The sequence below is a fragment of the Zonotrichia leucophrys genome, chromosome 4 (assembly GCF_028769735.1).
Source record: "Zonotrichia leucophrys gambelii isolate GWCS_2022_RI chromosome 4, RI_Zleu_2.0, whole genome shotgun sequence".
Taxonomy (NCBI): Eukaryota; Metazoa; Chordata; class Aves; order Passeriformes; family Passerellidae; genus Zonotrichia; species Zonotrichia leucophrys.
This window is the reverse complement of record NC_088173.1, coordinates 39,020,748-39,043,997: the sequence shown is the minus strand read 5'-3', so window position 1 is coordinate 39,043,997 and position 23,250 is coordinate 39,020,748. Positions and strand designations below refer to the sequence as shown.

The 23,250-nt window shown below is 39.6% G+C and overlaps 1 protein-coding gene across 3 annotated transcripts in view; it reads left to right on the top strand.

Moving 5' to 3' along the window:
- The window catches only part of SLC10A7 (solute carrier family 10 member 7), a 139,374-nt gene that overhangs the window by 12,587 nt on the left and 103,537 nt on the right, over positions 1–23,250 (top strand). The gene's annotated exons all lie outside the window — the stretch shown is intronic.

The window sequence follows — 23,250 nt, the reverse complement described above, 5'->3', positions numbered from 1 at the left end:
TTGCTTCCTCCTAGCTGCTAAAGGTGGAGGAGACCTGGTAGGTGAAGAAAGGAAGGAATTAACATTGACAGATGGGATTTACACCCGGGGCTGTTGGATGCTATTCTGAAGGGTTAAAGGCAAATCTTAATTCAGCCATAGAACTCCTGTGTGAGGTTGGGTGGTTCACTTCAACCACACGTTTTAAATATGGCCATTAGTTGTGAACTTCTCATTTTCTGAGTTCAGGCTCTTGGGACCGATTAATGTCAGCTTTGAAAACACATGATAGCACTGAAAGAGGTTGAAGTTGTACTTTGTACTGACAAAGTGCTGTTTAATTGCTTTATCCTCTGAAGAGAGACCCAAAGTATTTCAAGTCAACCATCTCTAATTATGGGCAATCCTGATGCACATCACTGTCTGCCAGTTTGCTGCCTTGAAAAAAGAACCATAAAATTGTCTGATGGAGGTGTTGGGGAGTAGTTACTATAAAGAAATTATTCAAGTGCCCAATAGTGATCAACAGAGAAATGAGAGATTTTCCAGTTATGATTCTACATGTAGATGCTGTAAATTACAGCAAGATACCACATAGTGAACAGTGAGGATTAATTGAGTGAGTTCTCATTCAGCATTGCTTGTACTATCCTAGAACAGGCTAAAGATCCTCTGGAAAAAAACTACAGTAAGATTGGTGAGTTGAAAGCCACATAATACAGTGTACAGGAGGGAGAGAGGTACTTTAGTTTCTTGACCATTAGAAAGCACTTTCTTATGGTAGTGTACTTCAGGGGTGGTGAGGGTGTGTGCACCTGAAAAAGCTGAAAAATGGCTGCTTTCTGTTTTGTGGTTGTATAAATCACTGACAAGGTAAGGTTTGAATTCTGATTCTTCTGTGCCAAACTGGTGTTAGAGGAATGTAAAAATGCACACCATGTAGTAAGTTTTACAGATAGTTGCTGACAGGAGAGAGGGTGAATCAAGAATTGGGCCTTGGGAACTAGGCGTTCTCAGTAAGGCTCCAAGAGAGTCTCTAAAGGAAAAATTCCCTTTCAACACACTCAGTGTAGACAAAGTGTGTGGCAAAGTTATTGCCAAACCTGGGCATGTTTCCAATGCAAGTATATTTTTGGAATTTGATGTTTCTTTGTTGTTCAGACTAATTTTTCTTCTGAGGATGAGCAAATCACATCCCTCATGCTAGGGGAGGAAAACAGTCTCGCACCTCTCCTTGCCAGACTTCAGCTGAGCTGTTACTGATGTATTTCTTGTTCTGATATAAACAGAACACTGCATTTTTTTCCCATTTCAGTCTGAATTCATTCTGATATGAAGAATTTAAACCTGGGAGTCAATTGGAAGTACAAATGGTTGTACTGTGAGAGCATTTGTTCATGATAATGCTTCTTACACTGGTTTTTGCCTCAACAAATGTGTATCCATTACCTAGAGAAATAGATTTGTCTGAGGATGTATCCACACTGCATAATGGAATATGAAGAAGAATGAGCTTGCTCAGAAGGAATATAGAAAGGAAGCTGCACTGAAGTAATTAGTCTGGGAAGTGTCCTGCTGCTGTAGAGCACAGGCACACCCTCAATGACTGCTCTGAAGGCCTCTTTGGATGTCTTCAAACACAGCACTTCAGAGCTGTGGTGGTTGCCTGTGCTATGACAGTGTAGAGGGGTTTAGGTTTCTTTGTCTAAGTAGAAGTGACTGCTAATTGTCAGTTTGGACTTGGGGTATTCTCAAAGAAATATCAGGCCCTGTGTCATGGGAGAAGTAGTTCCTCTGGGGCTGGGGAAAAATGGTCTCTATTTTTAGCTCTCTCATCAACCTTTTGGGTAAAACAGGGTGAGTTACTGTGTCTCTGGGGTTGGCTGTGGTGCATAATAGCACATTTGTGAAGTGTTTGAAGATCAGTGCTGAAAAAAATCTGATATAAGATCTATATTTTATTGGCCTGGGACAGGGTAATTAAGTATTTGGTCAAGTGCTTCAAAAGTGACCTACATCATTAGAGGCTACTTGGGTGGTGGATTTTGCTGCATATTAATTGGAAAAATTTGGTTGTGAGATAATAAAAGGGAAACTTGCTTTCTTCTCTGTTTCTCCTTCACCCTGATTTTCCATCATTGCTCCTGTGATCTTTTCCTGTGTTACTTTCATTAACCTTGCAAGTAACTTTCTAAACTAGCCTGCTCCTAGCTTTTGTCACAAATGCACTTAGCTCATTAGCAAGGCCAGTTTCAAGTGCTGAATGTTAGTTTGATACATATGAAGGCCTATATGAACAGAAAAAAGTTTCATATGTTAACTGGTGAAAAATGAGAGGGGATCACCATAAGAATGAAAATCTAATTTGTAATTTGTTGTTAATTTCTCAATTACTTAGTTGTTTCTGTCAATCAGCTCTCATGTTTTGTGTAGAGGACAGTCCATGAAGCTAAAAACATTGGAATGAAAACCAGGAGGCCTCACATTTGTTCTTTGCTCTTGTGCTGTGAAGGGTCAGGATTTTAATGGTGTAGCTTGACAGCACTGAAGGCTTTGTTGTGTCATTTTTTTTCAACAAGTCGTGTAGTTTTTCAGTGAAATTATAAAAACAATTTCTTTAAGAGTCTGCAATAGAGACAAATAAATATGTCATCATTTCAAGGCAGTGTTAAGACAAACCTATTAAAAGCTCAGAGATACTCAGACAGAAGTGCTGTAGAGATGCCAGATATTACTACAAAGTATTCAGACAGCAAATGTCATACTCTCCTTAAGAATCAAAGTAATGAAGAAAAGAGATTGAAAATTAGATCTATAAGTCTATTATCAGTTTGGGAGAAAAAGCAATTTGTGATGACTTTTATGGCAGCTTAATGACATACTTTTGATAAGTGTAACATAACAGGCAGGAGCTGTGATGGAATTGTACAGATAAATCGTGGCAGACAGCTCATTTTGTTGAAGAATACTTTGGCTATTTTGCCATCTCATACACCACACAACCACTGAAGATTTTTTTGTTATTGTTCAGTTGAGCTATGGCTTGTAGAAAACATCTTGATCAACGTGCTGCTTTATTTTATTTTTTTTTCAACTTTAATGTGGCTCTGCTATGTCCTTATGTAAAACAAGGTGTTGCACATGCAAGGCAAGATTTTGAAATATGAAATAAGCTAAAATGAAGAAAGCCAGAAAGGTGTTAATGAAACAAGATATAAAGAAATAGTTCTATTATTGATTTTTAGATTTGATTTTTGAAGCAGATGTAAAATGTAAAACTGAGTACAAATTTGCAAGGTCCACAGCTAACCTTTCTGAGAGAGAATCAAGGGAGAGCAGCAACATTTACCCAACAAATTATGTATAACAGTTTTAAACAAGATTTTGAAAAACATAGCACATGAATAGTTTCTGAGAAATGAGGACTGGAAAATTCCTTTATTTGTCTCTATGTTTTTGGGGTTTTTTTTTAGTAGAAATAAAGAAAAAGTGAACTCTAACACTACTGCAAAGTCACAGGAAAGATATTGATTTCTCTAAAAATATCTGAAGTTCTTTGAACTGTATATACATGTACATTAACCTTTTAGAAAACAAAAAATGAATAAAAAGAAGTACAAGCTCTAATGGTTTGTGATTCATGCACTGACTGATGCACCAGTGTACCATGAGTGTTTACCCTTGGAAGGTAACACATGAACATTATGAAACAGAATTTTTTAAGATCTTCAAATAAACTGTCATGATGTTTAGTTATCTTTTATAATATAGTTTTTCCTCTCTAAATGTAAGTCAGTAGTGTTGTCTAAAATTTGATATCCAGATTACGCTTAAAATATTCACATGACCAGATTTTCTTTATGAAAGGATAAGTAATTTAATGTTATTGTTTTAAATGTGATACTGTAAAAGGAAAAGAAAGATCATGATTTTTTTTATTTTCTGAGTAGTAAATTTTGTCTGCCTACACAGATTATACAATTCTAAATGAAAATTAGATAATTCTACTATTAGAAACTACACTGAATTCACTTGGAAGTATGAGAGTGTTGGAGGAAAAATTCAGGCAAGATGTCTGTACTTGACATGTACAAATATAAAGAACTAACTGTGTCAGCATAAGCTTTGTATGTACATAGGAGCTGTCGTGCTCTTAAACTCTATTCTAGTAATACAGTCTAATTTTTTATGTATCCTAAGAGTTTACTTTTCTTTTATCATTGCTGTGCTTTGAGCAGATGGTTTTTATTGAGCTATTTATTGATACTTAGGGTTTTTTCCTTCCCTGAGTGGTGAGTGCATTTTATATCCATCAATGCATAGGAGGAGCCCAAATTATGACTTACAATATGAATTTCATCACTGAAATGTGTCCTAGTCATGCAGCTCCATTAGCTCTCTCCAGAGTTCCTCATATCTTCTCAAGTCTTCCATAACCCAAAGCAATTGGGAGTCTTTGGGGTTTTTCCCTTCCCTCACCGATCTCTTGTTTATCAATAGTAGCTGTAGTACAAACCCACTAGTCAAACTGCTGAGAGGGAGGGGGATTTTCAAAGGAATACAGCTCTGCTCTTAATTCAGTGGAGCAAATCCAGGCTAACATGAAATGTGTGAAATCCCCAGTCATGCACTTCAGCTCCAAGCTCTTTACTTTGTACAAGGATTCTCCAGCACCTTTGAAAAGCAGCTGATTTACTAACCCAAGGTGTCAGTGGTTGAGTTAGACTTGGTATAAGATTTCATTTTGGTTCTGGTTGCCATTATCTGTAACTGAGAGTCTTTCATATGGCTCATAAGGTGTCCAGTGGAAAAGTCCTGGGTGTGCAAGCCAGCAGGGAAGTGCAAGACTCTTAGAGCTGTGCAGTGAAGATGCATGAAGCAGAACTTGCAGTCTTGTGCATGTTCAGCCTTCCCTTGTAGCAGTTCTGCCATAATCTAGAATGCTGCAAAATAGCCTGTTTAAATTGCACTAAACTGGGCTGTGGCTGGAAGCTACCTGGAATCATCACAGCCTTTTGTTTTTACAGCTGTGTTTGCACAACTGTCCTAGATCTGACTTTGTAAGAGTGTTTTTAGAGGCTTTGCTGTTGCTGTTCTGCAGTGCTTGGCTGGGAAGCCAGTTTTTTTGTCTGCTGTGGCACAGCCACTGACCCTGAAAGCTGTTTGTGGCATAAAGAAGCCAGGACAGGAGGGAGAGTCTTGCTCTCACGCTTGACAAAAGTGGCCTTTTAAAGAAAGGTGGTTTGGTATTTGTCTTGGTCTGCAGGTTAATTCAGTCCCAAAGTTATACTGTGCAGGAGCTTCCTTTATTTAGCAGTGAGTGCTGTATGAAATGCATTGTATATGCAAAGCAAGCATTTTTATATGTGAGCAATTCAGAAATAGTTATATTATAGTATTTGCAGAGAGTGGGGTCTAGTGCTCTAAAATTCAGGCTCTGATTAATTTTATGCCTGTTTGAGAGAGAGCAGGCATTTTGCTAGCAAGGAGAGTGTTACCCACTCGTCCTAACTCAGCCTTTGAAGATAAATATGTTTTGGAGGGCAGTGAAAATTGGAAAGATGATTCAAAAAGTTACAAGTGATTTGTTTGCAGTGGAGTGCTTTTTGCAGTCTAAATTCCACTGAGCACCTGCATTCATTGTGTGAGGGTGGTTTTCTAATGAAAACCTTGCTTTTGGCACAGTGGTGCAGTTGTTTGCTGGCCCTGGAACCCAGGGACGTGCTGGGTTCTGGTTCCACTGTCCCTCACCCATTGCCTTACAGCTCACTGCAGATACATCAAAATTAAACTAATCTACTGAGAACAAAAAATGCCATTTAGGAATTTCCTTGATGGATTTGGTCAAGGAGCATTGCTGTTAGAGTTCCGAACGCTGACTTGTAAATAGATAGTGTTTCATTGTTTCCTCTTTTTTGGTTTTACCCTATTTGTGTTAAAATCAAAGCTTTAGCATATTTCACTTGGAAATTTTTTTCTTCTATCCAGGCACTGTTTTAGCTGGCATCAATATTTTTGCTTAGTGGCTAATAAGAATATATAGAAAAGAAAGCAAATTAAACATTTATGTAATTTCTTTGGCTCTCTTTTTGGGCGTGCAGTATTAAGTCCTGATTTGTGGAAATCAAAGCTCTAAAACATGAAGCAGGATTTTCAGTTGAAATTATTATTTTTAAAAAAATTCATTACTTTTCAAGGAAATTAAATTTATTGTTTTTAAATCATTGTGATTATGAAAGAACATTGTGGATGTTTTTGTCTTCTAAACTGTTTGTCAATTTATTCAATGTGTGTTAAGAAAATGTGTTTTACATTCTATGAGGAAAACCTCATCTGTGTGAAGACAGAACACACTCCTAGCTTACTTTATACACAACTAAATAAGCCCAAATTTGTTTAAAATTCTTTCATAGGAGAAGTTTGGATATTTTAGAAGTGTTTTCCATTTGTACTTTTCTGTTAAACTGACTTTTTTGTTCAATTGTTAGTTAGAGCACGTGGCAAAAAGTGTGGAGATCAGTAGAGCAGCAAATTTTTACTGATTCCAAAACATTTTTTGTCCTCCAGTTTCTGGAAAATATTGGCTCTATGATGAAGTCTGAAAAGAACAAACTGCTGGTAAAGTATTTCTGGACATGTTGAAGCAAATCCATGTGTTTTCCTGGAACCCTTTTGCAGACATGCAGACTCCATGCTCAGGTGCTTTCCTGCTCAGCCATGCAGGGGGATACAGTGTGGGTAAATGAAGGTGGTATAGAATGTAATCTTATCCCCTAATGAGTTGCAGCTGAACCAATTACTAAAGATCAGGAGCAGGCCTGATGTTAACAGGCCACACCTGTGGCCAATAAGAACAGTGTTATAAAAGAGTGGATTGGTGGGATCTGGAGTCAGATGGCTGCTGCAAGGACCAGGACCAGTCAGTGCTTAGAGGAGCTGCCTGTGAGAAACACTGAGGGGGTATGAAACTCTGGTGATATGGAATCCTTGTGCTATAATGATAATAGAACTCTTGATATATAAGATAACACAGCCAGGATTTTTGCTCATGTTCCCTTGTGAATATGTCCTTTCCTATTTGAAATCCAGTACTTTGCTGCCACTTTTAAATTAGCAGAGGGAGAGGAAACAGCAGCACTTCTGCACTTAAGTTGGTACAGAAGCTTAAACTCTTGTGCTCACCTGGGAAGCTGCTTTGAGAAGATGGAAGTTTTGAGGGGCAGGGGACTGCTGAAGGAGTGCCCTGGAAGCACAGCAGCCCCTGATAACTCATCTGTGTGATGGGGGAAAGAAGTCTTCCTGTTAGATATAATCTTTGCCCACCCATCCAGTGCCTCATGGTGTATACCCCCTATACAAGCTGCATTTACAGGCCATTTGCTCCTCAGCCTGATGCCCCAGGTCTGTGCTCTCTGCCCTCTCATCCTGCCCTGCTCTGCCTCAGGCCCTTGGATGCATCCCCAGGGAGTTGGCACCAGGAGGAATTTTCCCCAAGATTCAGGAGAACAAAAACTTGCCTTTTATTGAGGTGGATACAGTAGGTGTGACTTTGTCTATTTGTTTTTAACTGTGAAGACATGTTTAGTAAGACCTGCCTAAGAAAACAGAGTTTTGCTTATCAGCAAGGAAGTCAGCAGCCATATGCTAACCAGTAATGCAGTAATTCTGGTAATTATGTGACACATGAGCTAAAGGGAGCATTACTGGACTTGAACTGAACTGTGTTTGAGCTGGTACATTGAGAGCAACAGTGTATTTCCTGAATTAGTATGCCAATTTATGTGTGTTACTTTAGTGAAATTTTGCAACTTCCTGTTCTAGCAGATGTTGTGGATTATTGCAACAGGATTCCCAAAATGTTGAATTTCTAGTGTGTGGATGACTTTGCTTAGTTAGACCTATTTTTTTTTTAAATGATCTAAATTCATTTTGTTTAATGATATGATTGCAAAATGTCTGTAATATATATGGCAATGTATACTTGAGGCATGCTGTGTGAGTGCTCCAGCTCCAACTGCATATCCAAAACCTTTTAAAAGGAAATCTCAATGAGCCCTATGGGAAAAAGTAAATTATTACATGTGGTGAACTCTTAAGTCATAGACCAAGGTCATGGCAGTGAAAGTGTATTTCAAAAAGGTTTTATCTGTGCTTGGAAAGCAAATGAAATCTCTCATCATTAACTTTAGAATTATAGTTGTGAGAGGATTTTCACTAGAGGTGAAAGATCAAGTTCATGGCGGACATAATGGAGTCTGAAAAGTTATTTCTGAGCCATAATACTGGGGTGTGAAACATTCACTGAGGTTTTCACATTATTGAGTTTACAGCCTGTAATCTGGATACTGAAGATCAGAATGGTTGTCATCATTGCTACTGTTATGGCTTTATTTCAACCTTTGCAAAGGGGAACATTTTTAAATTTTTAAAAAATTATATTGTAAAGGCTTTTAAAAAATATCCTAGATTGTCAGGTGTGTCAGTCTCTGCCATTGCACGCAGGTTACCTTAATAATAATAATCTTTCTATAAGAAGATAATTCAGTAAACTTGAAGGATCTCAATGAATCCATCAAAGCACATGTGCATGCAGTGATGTGATCTCTGTCCTTATTTGCTGATAGCTCACATAAATCAGAAAGAACAAATGGTGAAGGGAAACATGGCAGAAAAGCTTAAGTAGAACTAAGGTTCTTAGAGACCCAGGTTTTTTTCCTGTCAATGGAAATGGATATTTGTTTGTCTGTTTCTCCCACACAGTGTTCTATTTTGCTAAACTTTGCATATGTACATCCATTCCAGTGGCACCAATGGGCAAAAGAAACCTGCCCAAGAGTGGAGTCTGAGCTCTGTTCCTGTGCCTTGGGACTGGTTTTGCAAATATCCCTGCCTGTAGCAGCACTCACTTGCTTACAGAGTTTATAGTGCTCAGCCTGTTTGCTTGCAGAAGTGATGAAATCTGCCAGTGATGTTTAAAAGATGAGCATTAAACAATCATCTCCAAGAATGAATCTGCTTGTGCTTTTGCTGGCATGAAGGTGATTCCATTTACAGGAAAGTTTCAGCTGTTGCAGTTTTATTCAGAATAGTCTGCTTAGCCCTCTTTTTATGCCATTTCACTTTTGGGTTAAAATTCAGTGTTTTGCTGTTTTGTTTTCTTAAATCCTTCTATCTCCTTAAGAAAAGGTATTTGTTCCTCAAGTTACAACTGCAAATGACAAGCACATTACATATTCTTGGCAAGTGTTATTTTAATTTATTTGAATTAAAATAAAAATGAAAATTAAAAAAATTAAAATAAAATTTAAATAAAAATTAAAGTAAAAATTACTTTGAGCTAATTCTACAGTAGTAAGATTTTTGTAACTGGAGCTACAGCTAGTTAGCTCTAAGAGTGGCTATTGAGTTGTATTCTACTTCAGTCAAGTATTTTGTTTCAAAATGAATGTGTTTCTTGGGAAACCTTGCATATATTCACTGCTTACAAGATTACTTAAAAGTCCTATAAGAAGAGGAAGCATAAACTGGCTTGATAGGTTACCTATAATTCAAGAAATTCCATCATTTAAGTTAGACATAAAATCTCAGTTCTGATCTATGCATATGTTTTATGCTTCTGTTTTAAAATTGTGGTCCTGCAATTTAGGAAATATATCCTATAACACTTCTTTCTGTGCTGTTAATATCACATATGTTATCTCAAAAACACTTGCTGTACTTTCATTATCCAAATGGCCCAGAATATCAGTGTTGAGTAAGACTTTCTGTGTAGGTTATGTTCTCTAAGGCATATATTTTAATAATTTAGTTGATGGCCTCTCTTATTCCTTTTCTTCTCAGCCAGCAGTGTGTGTGCAGTTGTGAGGCATTTCTGTTTCTGAGCCTGCTCACAAGTGTCTGTGACCTATTGATGCTGGGACATTTCTGCTGTTTGCAGCACCCGTGCTGATGGCTTCTGCATGGCTTGGCCCTCTGTAATTTATGATCTGAGGAACTCAGAACAGATGGGATTTGTAGGTATGAGATACACAGAGAAATACACAGTATTGTACAGTGCTGTCCTCAAATCCCTTCTGTGAACAAGTCACTCTGGGGCACCTCTGCTTCAGAAGGGGTCTGCTGCCATGACCCCTTGAGTAACAAATGCCTCTGTTGCTACATTTGGCTTTCCAAATCTTCCTGAAACTCCCAACTGATAAAACTCAATTTTGTCTCATCTTCTGCAAATAACAACAAAATACGTACCTTGTAACCTTGGTTTCTTTGTTTTGCTTGATTCCTCATTATTTTTATTCAATTTTCTTGAAATTTATGCTCTTCTATTAAATTAACTTGGTTCTATAGGTAACAATGTATATACTTACACAAATTTAAACCACTAGCCTACGCAGTAGTTTTGTGTAACTTTGTTTTATGTAAATATGATCTCGTAGAACATAAGGATACTTTATAACTGAGGTACTTTGTGAGTCTGACAGCTGCGCTCTCTCTGTGATCAGGATTCAATGTGCATGTTTGCCTAAAAAATGTGTGAAGTCTTCCCCATTCTCTTAGCAGCACAGTTATGCCTACCAGCCTCCCAGTTCTTCCCCTTTCTGGGATTTTTACAGAGTATAAGTCCTTGTGCACATTGTGTGAGCATTCTGTCATCTCTCCCAGTGATCAGACTGATTTTAATTGCTTTCCTCTTCCAACGCATCAGCCAGTTGCAGCATGCTGTTTGTCACCTTCCCTACTAGTATGAACCCACAGTGTAAATCTGTAGCAGTCTTCTGTTTCCCTGACTGTCTGGTTTTAATGTCAGTCAGTGTTTCTTCCATATTGCAAGAGGATTTTACACTCAGACAAATGACTTGTCGTGCTAACTTATCACAGTGTCTTGTGAGGTGGATGGCTTATTTAGCAACACTTCCAGCAGGCTGTGTTCATGGTTTCTTTATCAGCTTGTGGGTGTTTTTGTTTGGTTTGTGAGTAGTGAGAGGCAAGAGTATCTTTTAATACTTTTCCTTTTTAATAATTTTTTGCAGCCTAATGCAGATCTGCCATACAAGCAGATTTTAAAGAGATTTCCTGTCTTTCAGGCTTCAATTTCCTTCTAAATTGTGTGATGCAAGGCAATGGAAAATTTCATTTTGTCAGGTTATTTCCTCCTGTGGAACATATTGTAATATACTGAGACTTTATTCTGAGCCATCTCATTTCTTAGATGTTTTTACAAAACTAAAAATAGTTGAGTTGGGTTTTCCTTCTAATTAGCACATGCCAGCTGCTTCCAGCAAAAGAACACCTGTGCTGCTAGTGAAGGTACCTGGAAACTTGGGCATGATTCTTCTTCTTTATCCTCGTGTAAATCAGGCATTCTTCTGTTGAACTCAAAGCAATAGGGGGTGGATTAGTGTAGGTGAGAGTCACAAAGGAAAATCAGATCTATCTGATTTCTACGAGGTGTGTTCCAGAGGCACTAATTGGTCTGAAGTGGTTTCCTTATGCAAAAGTGTGCAGCTGATATAAATGCCAAGCAGATGCAAAAATAAGTAGAGCACCGTATTTTTTTCCTGTGTGTTTTCATGCTAAATGCTGTCTTTTTGAAAATACAGTCTTTATTTCAAATAACTGAACTTGTCTGTAATTTTAAAATAGAGAAGTAAAAACAAGTATCAGTACTGTTCATGCTATAAGTGGTTCTAAAGATGGAGCTTTATTTATGGGCTAAGTTTATGTCATTATCTTGAAGTTAGAGTAATTGTACTTATCTGTAGGAAGTGTGTTCCTCAGGAAACATCACTAAGCTTTCCCTCTACTATCTCCTTATGCAGGTATTACAGGACTGTAAAGTCATTTTATTAGCTGACAAACTGCTTAATTACAAGATAAGAAGTAGAGCCTTGCTCAGTGGAAGATATGTGTAGTTCTTCCATCTACCTTCAGAAGCCTATTTCCTCCAGCTTTCATTGGAGGCACAGGCAGCCTCCAAAACCCAGGAGAATTTAATCAAAGTGGTTTATGGATGTTTTCTCCTGAATCTGTTGATACAGACAGAAATGAAACTCAGAAATAAAATACCTAAGCCATGAAGAAGTGCAGTATGCATGTAGTCAGCAGCGAACTACAGAGCTATACTGTTAAATGCACTAAATTGGGAAAGGGAAAGAACATGTGCTAGTTGTACAGACACCTTTCAAATATGTTGGTTGAATCCTAGTTAGGATTTAGTAGTTGGGGGGGATTAATGGTTCTGCAGTGAGATCAATGCTTGAACTATATGCCATGTAAAATATTACTCATTAAAACCTTTTTTTTTTGTGTAGACCAACTAGGTTCTTGGAGGAGTTCTTGTTCATGGTGGTGTTACTAATGTCCAGAGTGGCTTTGCCTCTCTCTGTTCCATTGTAATGGCAGCAAAATGGGAACTACTCCATTTGCAAATCAGATGTGTTAACAGGGATTTTGTTTGAAGGCCACCTTTCTCTGGAGCTTGTTTTCATATTTTATTTGCTTTTGTATGGATATCTTGGCATTCCTGTCATGCTACAGAGCTTTCTGCTTCCAGCTGTGGAGCTTTTGGAGAAGGGCTGTGGGGAGCTTTATTCACTATTAGAAAGCCTCAGTGAAGAGCTGTAATTTTGTAATAGATAGTGCCAGGGCAGCATTAGCTACTGATGTTTGGATGCCCACAGAACATAAATCAATACTTAGAGTCAACAGAGGAGCATTTGCTCATTTGCTGTTGGAGTCCTGGTCATGGCATATGGTGCTGCAAATAAGGCTGTAACTGCAGTATTTAACACAATCTTGCAAAAATGTGGCTTTAGGCACTGTGAGAAATGACATTAGAACTTGTATATAGTTTGAATTTTACTATATTTAATATGTAAAATTCATGTGAGATTTCTTTGGTTTTTGACTGCCTTTTTCTGTGACTTTCTGTGAAGCAGATAATGTGGTTTTTTTGTGGAGTTTTGTTTGTTGTTGATTTAAAAGGAGTAGAGAGAAAGGCAAGTGGGTGGGATGCACCATTTGAATTCTATGGCTGGTGAAGACAGAAGGTATTAGGCATCTACAGTGCATAAAATACCAAAATTAAAATTCTGCCTAGTTTGCACTTCATTTTTCATTACTTGTATTGATGCCAACTCACCAATAAAGACACATATTTTTTTTAAACGCATTACTTTGATCTGTTCTGTCTTGCAGCACTCTTCTTGTTACACTGCACCTGGATTGTTGTGCAGTAGACAATGTATTGATAAGTACAATACAAGTTTTTACTGTGATGGTGTGGAATATTTCATGACTTTTTCTTGTTTCTGTTGTGTGAAGCATCATAGCTACTTGCAAGATACAGCAGTCACAGAAGTCATCAATTAAGCTCTAACAGGCTGATATCATAGCAAAGCTTTTAAGAGAAACATTTGTTCAGCACATGTTACATAGAGCATAAAAACCAGTTTATGTTGTTCTTGTACTGCCAGTATTTTAAAATTTAATTATTTGGACTAATCCACATTCACTCTAACAACACACCATACAAACAGAGGAGAATTTGCTTAGTTCATATTCAGAAAGAAGTAGCTTAGCATCTTTCTGAATATCTCACAACTATACTGAATTTTTCAGGAGTTAATTTACTCTTGATATAATGCAGCTAAAGTCAATGGTGCCCAGGTTCTTTTCTCATTGTTCCAGCTGTTACAGTGCATTAGGAAACTGCTTAAATACTTTGGGGTAACTTTTTAGTGTTGTTTGTCCCACTGGGAGGGGAATGTTGTGGCTGGAAGGAAGCAGGATAGCTGTGGTGTGGGAAATGAGAAAATAAAGGGAGTAGGATGCTCTGAAACAGTAGGATCACCAGTAAAGCACATGATTTTCAAACTGCTTCTGTCTGTAGCACTTGCTGAAGGTTTTCTTAGGGAGCTGGTGTGATATGACAGATTATTCAGAGGTTTTTCCATAGCTTTGTTCTGAGCACTTTGAAAATATCCTGAAATGAGGCAAAGTTAAATCATATGGGCCTGCCTTTAGAAAAGCATTAGAATCTGTTTTATTTCATGCCCATTCTTTTAGCTTGTTTTTTCCAATAGAAGGGGGGAAAAAAAGGTGTGGTGGCTGATTTGAAAACAAAAGGGCAGCCACACAGAAGTGAATTCTTGCTGTTATGTGGATTTTAAAAGCAATGCCTGTTGGAAGTACATGGCTCAGATCATGTTCATAGTTGTGGGCATGTTTAATTGCTCTCAGAAAAACATGTGAGATTTCTGTTTATTGCAGCTCTGAGTGCTCTGGTTCCTCGTGTTGCTGAGTGCAGGCAATAAGGGAGCACTGGGAGCACCTGGGATGTGGGAGCTCTGCTGCAGGAGCAGGAGAGGATCCCTGCAGCAGCCCTTGTCAGCTGCCAATGCACATCTGATGTGACCACAGCCATTGGGGCAGCGTGGGAGGCTGGACTAGAGGCTGTGGCAAAGCCTGGGTAGCCTCTGATGGTCAGAGAACCTGGCCTTGGGCTTAAACTTTCCTTTGGCCTTGGATTTAAACCTTCCTCTGTCCATGTTTGCTGCCCATTTGACCGCTCTGGGCTCTCTGCATCATGAGCTGCTCAGTGTCTCAGCCCCGAGCAGCCAGCCAGGCACTCAGCTGGATCTGTTGTGGCTGTCAGAGGGTCACTCTTCAGGGATAACACTGCTGGCAGCTAAAACCTATGAATGACTCAAAAATAGAGTGTTTGAGGTGTTGGAGTATTTTTTAATAGGTTTGAAAAACATTGTTTGATCATGCAGCATGTGTTGGTCTTTCAAGAAAATCTTCATTAAATCCACCCATTCCTTACAGGATTTATTTATTTTTTTTTACTTCTGTTTGCCTTTGTCACATGTTCTTGCCTGGATTATCATTCATTAGCTTCTCCAAAGAGATTAACAGTTCCTTAAAACAGGATCATGTGCATTCTGGTGTTCTGTGTGAAAGCAGTGCTGGAGAGCAGAGAAGCCCTGGGATCCCTATAGAAATTTGCAGACAATTTTGATACTCTAGTCCACTCAAAAAATCTGCTGATACCGTAATGTTTTTTCCCTTGCCAGGACCCTCCTTGCCTGGTGTCATTTCTTGAGCTCTCCTGGGAGGAGATTAGTCTAAAACAACAAAGTAGCCAGATGTCTGGTTCTGAGAGAGTCCCAGAGGCCAGGCTATGGTAGGCAACAGTAATCGCTGGGGGCTGAAGATCAAAGATACCTGAGAATTACTTATGGGCACATACTATGTGTCATTCCCATTATTAACAGTCTGAGAAAATTTGTATCCCTAATTAACCCTTTTGTTGGTTAAATTTTCTTGCCAGTACAGTCCTGCCTGTAAGAACTATTTGTCCTTTTTGGTACTAACATTACATGTTAGTCAAAAATAAAAAGAAGAAAAAAGTAAATACTCTCGGAATAGCAAATTTATGTAACTCATTCAGATGTTTTTTATCATGGTCATTTGTAAATGTCAGAAGTGAGCATGATTTCTCTTTGTTTACTGTGCCATCCTTTGGACTGGTGTCATTCCTATCCAGAACTGTGTAAATAATGATACTTAATCAGAGTGGTGATTTTGGTTTATTGCTTCCTAATAATTTAAAATGAATTAGTATCTAATTCCAGGGATGGGATGTCTGCATATCATTGCTTTCCCCCTTATTGGTATTTCTAATTAAATGCCAATTAATATTTTTAGTAATCAACACTCGCTTGTGTTACGCATTCTGAAATAACAAACTGAAACTGTAAGTGCTGATTGACTACTTGTAGTGCTTTAGGAATAAGTGAGTCCTAGGGAGAGAGAAAAGAGAGAGGAAAACCTGATTGTGGCCTTCTGTGCTTCTCTTTTTTTATCCTCAGGTGAAAATAGCAAGGTTGTGAGTTGAATATCTATTTTACTAAGTTATAACATTCTTGATTGTTGTAGAATTGAAGACTGAACAATTTTCCCTAACTTTTGAGTAATAATATATAGTTTTTTGTTTGTTCTGATCACTACAATTTCACTATCTTTAACATTATACAATATTTTGTGGGGCAAATACTGTAAGTGCACATTTGAGGGTGAGTTTCTGGTCACACAAAGTTCGTGTTTAATGTGATTTAATGTCTATGTTGCAGGCGTTTAACAATTATAAGAGGCATTTTTGAGTGAGCAGTAAGTGAAGATCCCCGGAGTGCTTTAAAGGGTTGAATTGATTTGTCTGTTTCAGTCTTGCAGTCTCACTTCAAACCATTTTATTTGAGCAAGAAACCCCAAAAGCTGACCTGCCTGAAAGTCTATTGTGTTTGTTTGTATTTCCACTTCTGTCACAGGTGGTGTGACAAGGTGCTGTCTGCATCATCCAGCACAGCCACAGCTGCCGCTCCATTGTCCCCATTCCTGTTCAGCTGCACACCCAAAGCTTTGTTCAAAGCAAATTGCCATCTAAAGAAATGGGAGGGAAAAGCTTTCTTGTGAGCCAAGTTTGTTTCATTTGTGGCTACCAGCGGGTATAGCCAATCATCATCTGAAAATTTCACTGAGGTTCATAACATGAATAGGATGGAGACAGGTACTGTGCTTCTCAGAGCTGCACAGGAGTGGTTTGCAGGCAGTAGCTGTTTTCATAAGGCTGCTGGCACCCTGGATTTTGGATCATTTTTTGCCATTCCTGTGCATAATCCAGGCACAAGCACTGTGACTGCTTGGCAGCTGCCTGCTGCTCAAAAGATTCTGCCTGGCTATCCTAACAGAAAGAAATGAGGTCTTCATAATATTTCAATTCTGTTTTGCACAACCCTTGTGGGTTGCTTTTCTTTTTTTTTCCTTCTCTGTTGTTTCTTTGGGAGGTATTGCAGCAGTTCAGTTTGTCTGCACTGCTCTGTTGAAGGTTACAGTCAGAACTGGAGTAGGTAAAATCCAGATGTCCATGAAGTGGTGCCTGTGAAGGCCGGTCAGTGTGGCCTCCCTGTGAGTTACCTCACACAGGCAGTAGGGTGCTTCCCAGGAAGGTGTAGAATCCCTAGGTGAGGGTTTGGGGAGAACCCTTCTGGATGGATTTGCAACGTATCTGAAACAGAATTCCTTTCACTTCATTCTCTTTTGTTATCTGCCTGAAGATCTTGGAAGACATTGCACTACTGTTAACAAGGAAGAGTGTGACACAGTCAGCAAATACTAGATGAGTTTATAGAAGGAGAGGCACAGCCATTTTCCTGTGTTTTCAGGCTGGTAAAATTCGTATATTTTGATCACTGGTGCCACCTCACCAGTTTAAGTAAAAAGGGGACTGGATCTGAGGTGATGTGGGAGATTCCAATGCACTGCAGGAGCAGAGCAAAGCGCTGCAGAACTACTTCTCCCTGCCATGCTAGCAGCTTTTTATGTTGAAAGCGGGAGTTAGAGACGCTACTTGTTATTAAAGAAGTACTTGGAGTTTGGCACTGGTGAAATCACTGATATCTTCTGCAGGTAGATTGGTCCCCACTTTATTGTGCACATGACGCATTTCTGTACCATTAAATGTCATGAGGACCTGTACAGCAGTTCTTATTTGGATTTACAGAAAACTGGCTTTAGAGCAATGCATGTCCTTGAGTGGGCTCTGCAACAGGTGTAAACACTTTACACAAGTGAGTTGGACTTGTGTGGCAAAGCCAGGGTGCTACTGAGTATAATCTGTGAGAAGCTGCTGGAGATGTCTCCCACACCCAATGAAGCCAATGCCAGCTGGCTCCAGGGTGGAGCAGCCACTGGCCAAGGCCCATCAGCAGGTGCTTGCTGGTTGTGCCTTTGGAATAACATTGCTAAGAAGGGGCAGAAGTCTCTGCACAACAGCAGCCAGGAGAGAGGAGTGAGGGTATGTGAGAGGAGCAGCCCTGCAGACAGCCAGGCCAGGGCAGAGGAGGGGCAGGAGGTGCTCCAGGTGCCAGAGCTGAGGGTCCCCTGCAGCCCATGGTGAGGCAGCTGTGCCCCTGCAGCCATGGAGGTCCACAGCCATGGACAGATGCACCTGCAGCCCATGGAGAAACCCAAGTGGAGCAGGTGGGTGCCTGAAGGAGGATGTGACTCTGGGGCAAGGCTGCCCTGGAGCAGGCTCCTGGCAGGACTTTCAGATCCATGGAGAGAGGAGCCCATGCTGGAGCAGGTTTGCTGGCAGGACTTGTGACCCTGTGAGAGACCCATCTTGGAGCAGCCTGTTCCTGAAGGACTGCAGCCATGGAAAAGGATCCAGGCTGGAGCAGTTGGTGAAGGACTGCAGCCTGTGAGAAGGACTCGTGTTGGATACCCCATGCCAGAGCAGGGGAGAAGAGTGTGATGAACTACAAGCCCTGTTTCTCATCACCCTGCACCTCTGGTGGGGAGGAAAAAGAGAATTTGGGAGCCAAGTTAAGCCTGGAAAGAAAGGAGGGGTGAGGGGAAGGTTTAAGATCTGATTTTATTTCTTGTTATCCTGCTCTGATTTGATAGAGGAAAAAAAAAAATTTCTTCCCAAAATTAGAGTTGTTTTGCCCATGACAGTAAATGGGTGAGTTCCCTCTGTCCTGTTATCAATCCACCAGTGTTGTGTTATATTTTTCTCCCCTGTCCTGCTGAAGAGAGTGATAAAGTGTCTTTGGTAGGCCCCTGGCATCCAGCCAAGGTCAACCCACCACAAAAAGCTGAATAAATTTGAGTACATTAAGGTGTTACATTGCATATTAATGAATGCTGCTTCATTCTGGGTGCTTCTGTTACCAGAGAGTCTGTGAATTTGAAATAACTTTTGTGAAGGAAAGAATATAGGAAGTAAAGACACAGTCCCCTAGAATTCTCTGGGAACAGTGTTCTTTGGTTAGGGATGGCAGGGATGCCCTGCTGGCACAGCTGTGTAGGGATGAAAGCAGTTGTATCACCAAGGTGCTCCTGTCTGGTATTTAAGAATAAAGCCTTAGGAACTATGAAAGAGGAAGGGCTCTACAAACCGTCAGCAAGAGGGAGTATTGTAAAAAAAAAGAAATTTAGGGTTGAATTGAAGGGCAAATTAGGCAGAAAATTAAAACACAACATCTGTGGTTGTTACTTCAAGGGACTATGTAGGTGTTTTGTGGTTATGTTGTCAAATGAAATGTATCTTTATATATTTTGCTCTATACTGCAGTTATTATATTTAGTGGATTTGGGGCTGTTTACTGTTTTGAACGGCCCATGACAATCCAAGCTGTATGAGAAACTTAATCCACAGTTTCCCTTTTTACTTACCTGAGCCATTATGACCTTGGGGTGTGTAAAATCAAATTAAAAAATCTCATATCGACATAATGGAGGCAGGGACATGATCTAAAGCTCATGTAATGAGATAAATAGGGAAATCTTTATTTCCACTCACAAGTTTATTTCCAGTCTCATGTTCCATTCACAACACTGGAATTCATAGGAAAAATGAGGAATGTAACTAACGTGGCAACTTTTTAAAAGGTGTCTTCACATGACAACATGTGAATAATCACAAGCAAAAGCTGCTTGGTGACTTGATTATACTCAAATTTGTGGCAGAGAATTCTTGCTGTAGAATATCCAATTTTCCAGCATGTCAACAACAACTTGCTGTTACTTTAGTTTGTGGAGCTTTTGATTTCTAATGTGGGGAAGAAAGGAAATTAATTAGAACAAACTCCAGAAAGCTGTGAGTGTTCTTGTGATCTCTTGTAAATAAAAATGTCAGCTTCTTTTCCTGGTTTTTGGATGAGCAAAGCCATCTATAGATGTTGAAGGAGAAAAGCTGCAGTGAATTTTGCAAGTGCTGTTTAGTTTTATGCCAACAATGATGGGAATTGGCTTGTGTGGCAGAGGAGATGATGGAAGGATCAGAAGCTGGTTGACAAAGTCCTTCCCATCTAAATTGCAGATCCTAAAACATCTACATCAAGTCATAGTAATAGATGAGCTCTTGGCTGTATAAGAAGTCTCCTGACTATATAAAGTACTTAGCAAACCCCTGGGTTATCCTGGTGTTTTATTGGTGACCCTGTGACCCAGCATAAATTCAAGGCAAAGGGCTGTTTTAACTGTGCCCCCTTCCCAGCTCAGAGGGGTTTGCTGCTAACAAGTTATGGCTGTGATGGCAGGAAAGAATGTCTATGTTGGGAAAATTGCTTGTAAGCAAATGTTTTTAAAATGTGACATGGTTTTCATAATGTATACTTTTTGTTAGTGTTATGTATTTGGGGAATGGTAATAGACAGAGCTTGCCTAAGGATTGCTTTCTAAAATATTTAAATTATATAGCTAATGTTGTTTTCCGTGGTCTTTCTCTGACATCCACTGTGACATGGATTACTGTGCTTAACACTTCTTTGTACTGATAATATAACAACCAAGCATTTAAAATAAAATGCATATTTGCTGCTGAATATTTCCTTCTCTGAGAGGGCTAGATTAATGAAAATTAATGAAGTTAGGGAAATTTTGCTTCACAAGTGATCAAGTAAATTGGGTTTTGCACAGTCTGCACAATGTTATTTTAACAAGACTGTATTACATTTCTGTTGTGCCTTCCATTGTTAAGGGTAATTAGAGAATATGTATGTTTTAATGAGAATAAAAGTTATATTAGAACCAAAAGCTTTCCTCCTAGTAGTCTCTGAGGTTGTCTTGTATAATATGAGGAAAATACTGGTTTTAACTGGCAAGTGTGCTTATTTTTCTTTTTGTTAAGTACTTTGTACAAGCAGCATGTGTACTGTAAATAAAGGGTTTTTACAGAATTACACTGAAATGCACTGCATAATATGTTTATTTAAGGGCTTTTTTTAAAGGCTTGATAGAGGATATGTGCAAATTAATATTCTGAGTTGTAGTTTGCTACCAAAAGCATTTGAAATGTGGGTATATTTTTTAGGTGTTAAGACATGCTAGTTGGGAAGACTACTACTATTCTAAGCCTTCTTTAAAATGGATGTTTTCATAGGTTTTGTGTCTGAAATCAGCATTGTAGTGATTCTTGGAAATATATGTGTGTTTGTACACTGAAATCTTGTTATGGGCTCTGCTCCTTAACCAGTAGCTGTGTCCTGTGGGGTGGAAGGCCTTATACCAAAGATTGTAAAATGACTTTATTGCTGAAAATCCTCCAGCATTCCAAACCTCAGCAAGAACAGGCGAGCCCACCCTAAACTGGTTTCCTTGAGTGGCATGGCACAGAAATAACAAAGGCATGACTCTTGGGTTTTTCCTGCTCTTTCTTTCAGGGAAGAATCCAGAGGATAGGTAGGGCTGAAAGCTGCATCTGGAGAGCAGATATATTGTATTTGAATTCTTGTTGCAAGGTCTGGGTCCTGCTGGCAGTAGCAGTAGAATTTCCAGGAATCAAAAGGCAGGGAGCGAGTTGGCTGGAAATGGCACGGCAAGGAGCATTCGAATGGAGTGCAGAATAAGGATGTACAGCAGGCACGCTGAGGTGTGGAAATGTCTTTTTTGTGGGAAGGTAATTGGGATGGGGGCTTGGCAGGAGCTGCCTCGGCCCGTGTGGGGGCGGCTGCCACAGGTTGATGGGCAGGTGATCCGGCAGGCTGGCCGGGCACAGGCGCAGGAGGGCTGCCTAATATGCTGTGTGCCCTAAGGGCCTGGGGAACACAGTTGGATTATTATGTTAATGCCTGAGCCTGCTGCCCTCTTCCTATCCCAGCTGGGCTCCCCGTTGTTAGGAACTGCTTTGCTCTGACAGTGGAGTAATATACTTCATGATTGAAAGGGCAAAGGGGCTCGCAAGGAAAGGGAGCAGGCCTGCACAGATATGTAAATGAAGGGGGGAAGCTGTAGGAGGCTTTGCATGTAGGTGTGGGTAAGAAGTTTATTAGGAAGTGAGTAATATAAATCTGCTAATTGAATTGTTATTTACAAGTCCCCTTCCCTGATTTGTTTCTTTGTGCATTACCCCCCTAATGCTGATGTACAGTGAATTTGAAGTGCTTACCAAAGCAGGCACTTAGGTTGATTTATTTGAAACCGAGGTGCTATAACACACTGGTACCAGTGTACAGTGCTGACAATGGTGTATTTTCCAGGACTTTGATTACTGTTTCATGCTCTGCCACTCTATTGCTACACTACAGCTTATAGTGGTGATATGATTCTTTTATGTATTGTAGATAAGTATATTACTCTGAATTTTGTTGATACGTGGAGAGTAGGATATAGATACAGATTGCAGGAATACATTTGTTATGGTGTTAGAGTAAATTGAGCTTTGATTCAATGAGATGGTGACGATGTTGTGATATTTTTCTGAGGTCTTTCCTGCAGTACAATTGACTAAACAGTGACTGGTTTTAGAGTGAATGTATCTGGGAGATGAAAATGTGCTCCACAGACAGATGGGGGGAGCTTGGTGTTTGTTTGATTGGGGTTTTTTTTCTTTATGATGATACAGCCTGATGTACTGAGTCTTTCTCTGCCTTTTATCAAGCTTCTATCAGTGGCAAAATGTGATTCAAAATACCAGTCAGGTGGGATTTCTAACATCCTTATTTGTCTGCTTTACATCCCAAAGTGCTGATCACTGACTAGTCAAAGAAATTGCTGTTCTCTAAATTGAACTTTTGAAAGTGAAAGCTGTTTTTACAAAACACAGCTAGTGTGTCAGATATAAAGTTGTTTAATAGATGAGGTGCTGCTCATGGAGCTGGTACTTGGTGTTTGTCAAAGATGTGATTTTTGATTGCTCCTAGTGTATAAGATGTCTTTTTCTGCTCCTCACACATCTGGTACCCCAGTTCTGCTCCTTCTCTTTGTGTTCACATGTATTGCTGCTCCGTCTTGCTCTTAAGAAGGTCTTGGCATGGGCAGCTCCTGCTGTGCAGCAAAACTGGCAGCTCTTACACTTCTGACCTGGCAGCTCTGAATGCTCTTCTTGCACAGTGCTGTCCACTTATGCACCTTATGCTGCTGCAGAACTGTGTGGTGAAAGAGAGCTCTGGATCTAGATTGCTTCTGCAGACTTAGTGTGGATGTAGATGTTCTGTGCATGACTGAGCAGTTCCATGGCCCTTGCCTCACTGGGTGCCCATGAACAGCCATCACAGAACAGATAAAAACATTCTGTGTCCTGCTGGAGACCTTGTACTTAACACAAAATTATTGATTTCTTCATTGAGATGTCCCTGGTGTTCTTTGTAGGCCAATCAGAATGTGTAATACCTGTCATTACAGCTTATGAGTTAAAGTAAGAAGATAGTTTCACCACAAAATGGTGAAAAACAGGAGCATTGATACAAAAGAATTGCTTTCTTGTTGAAG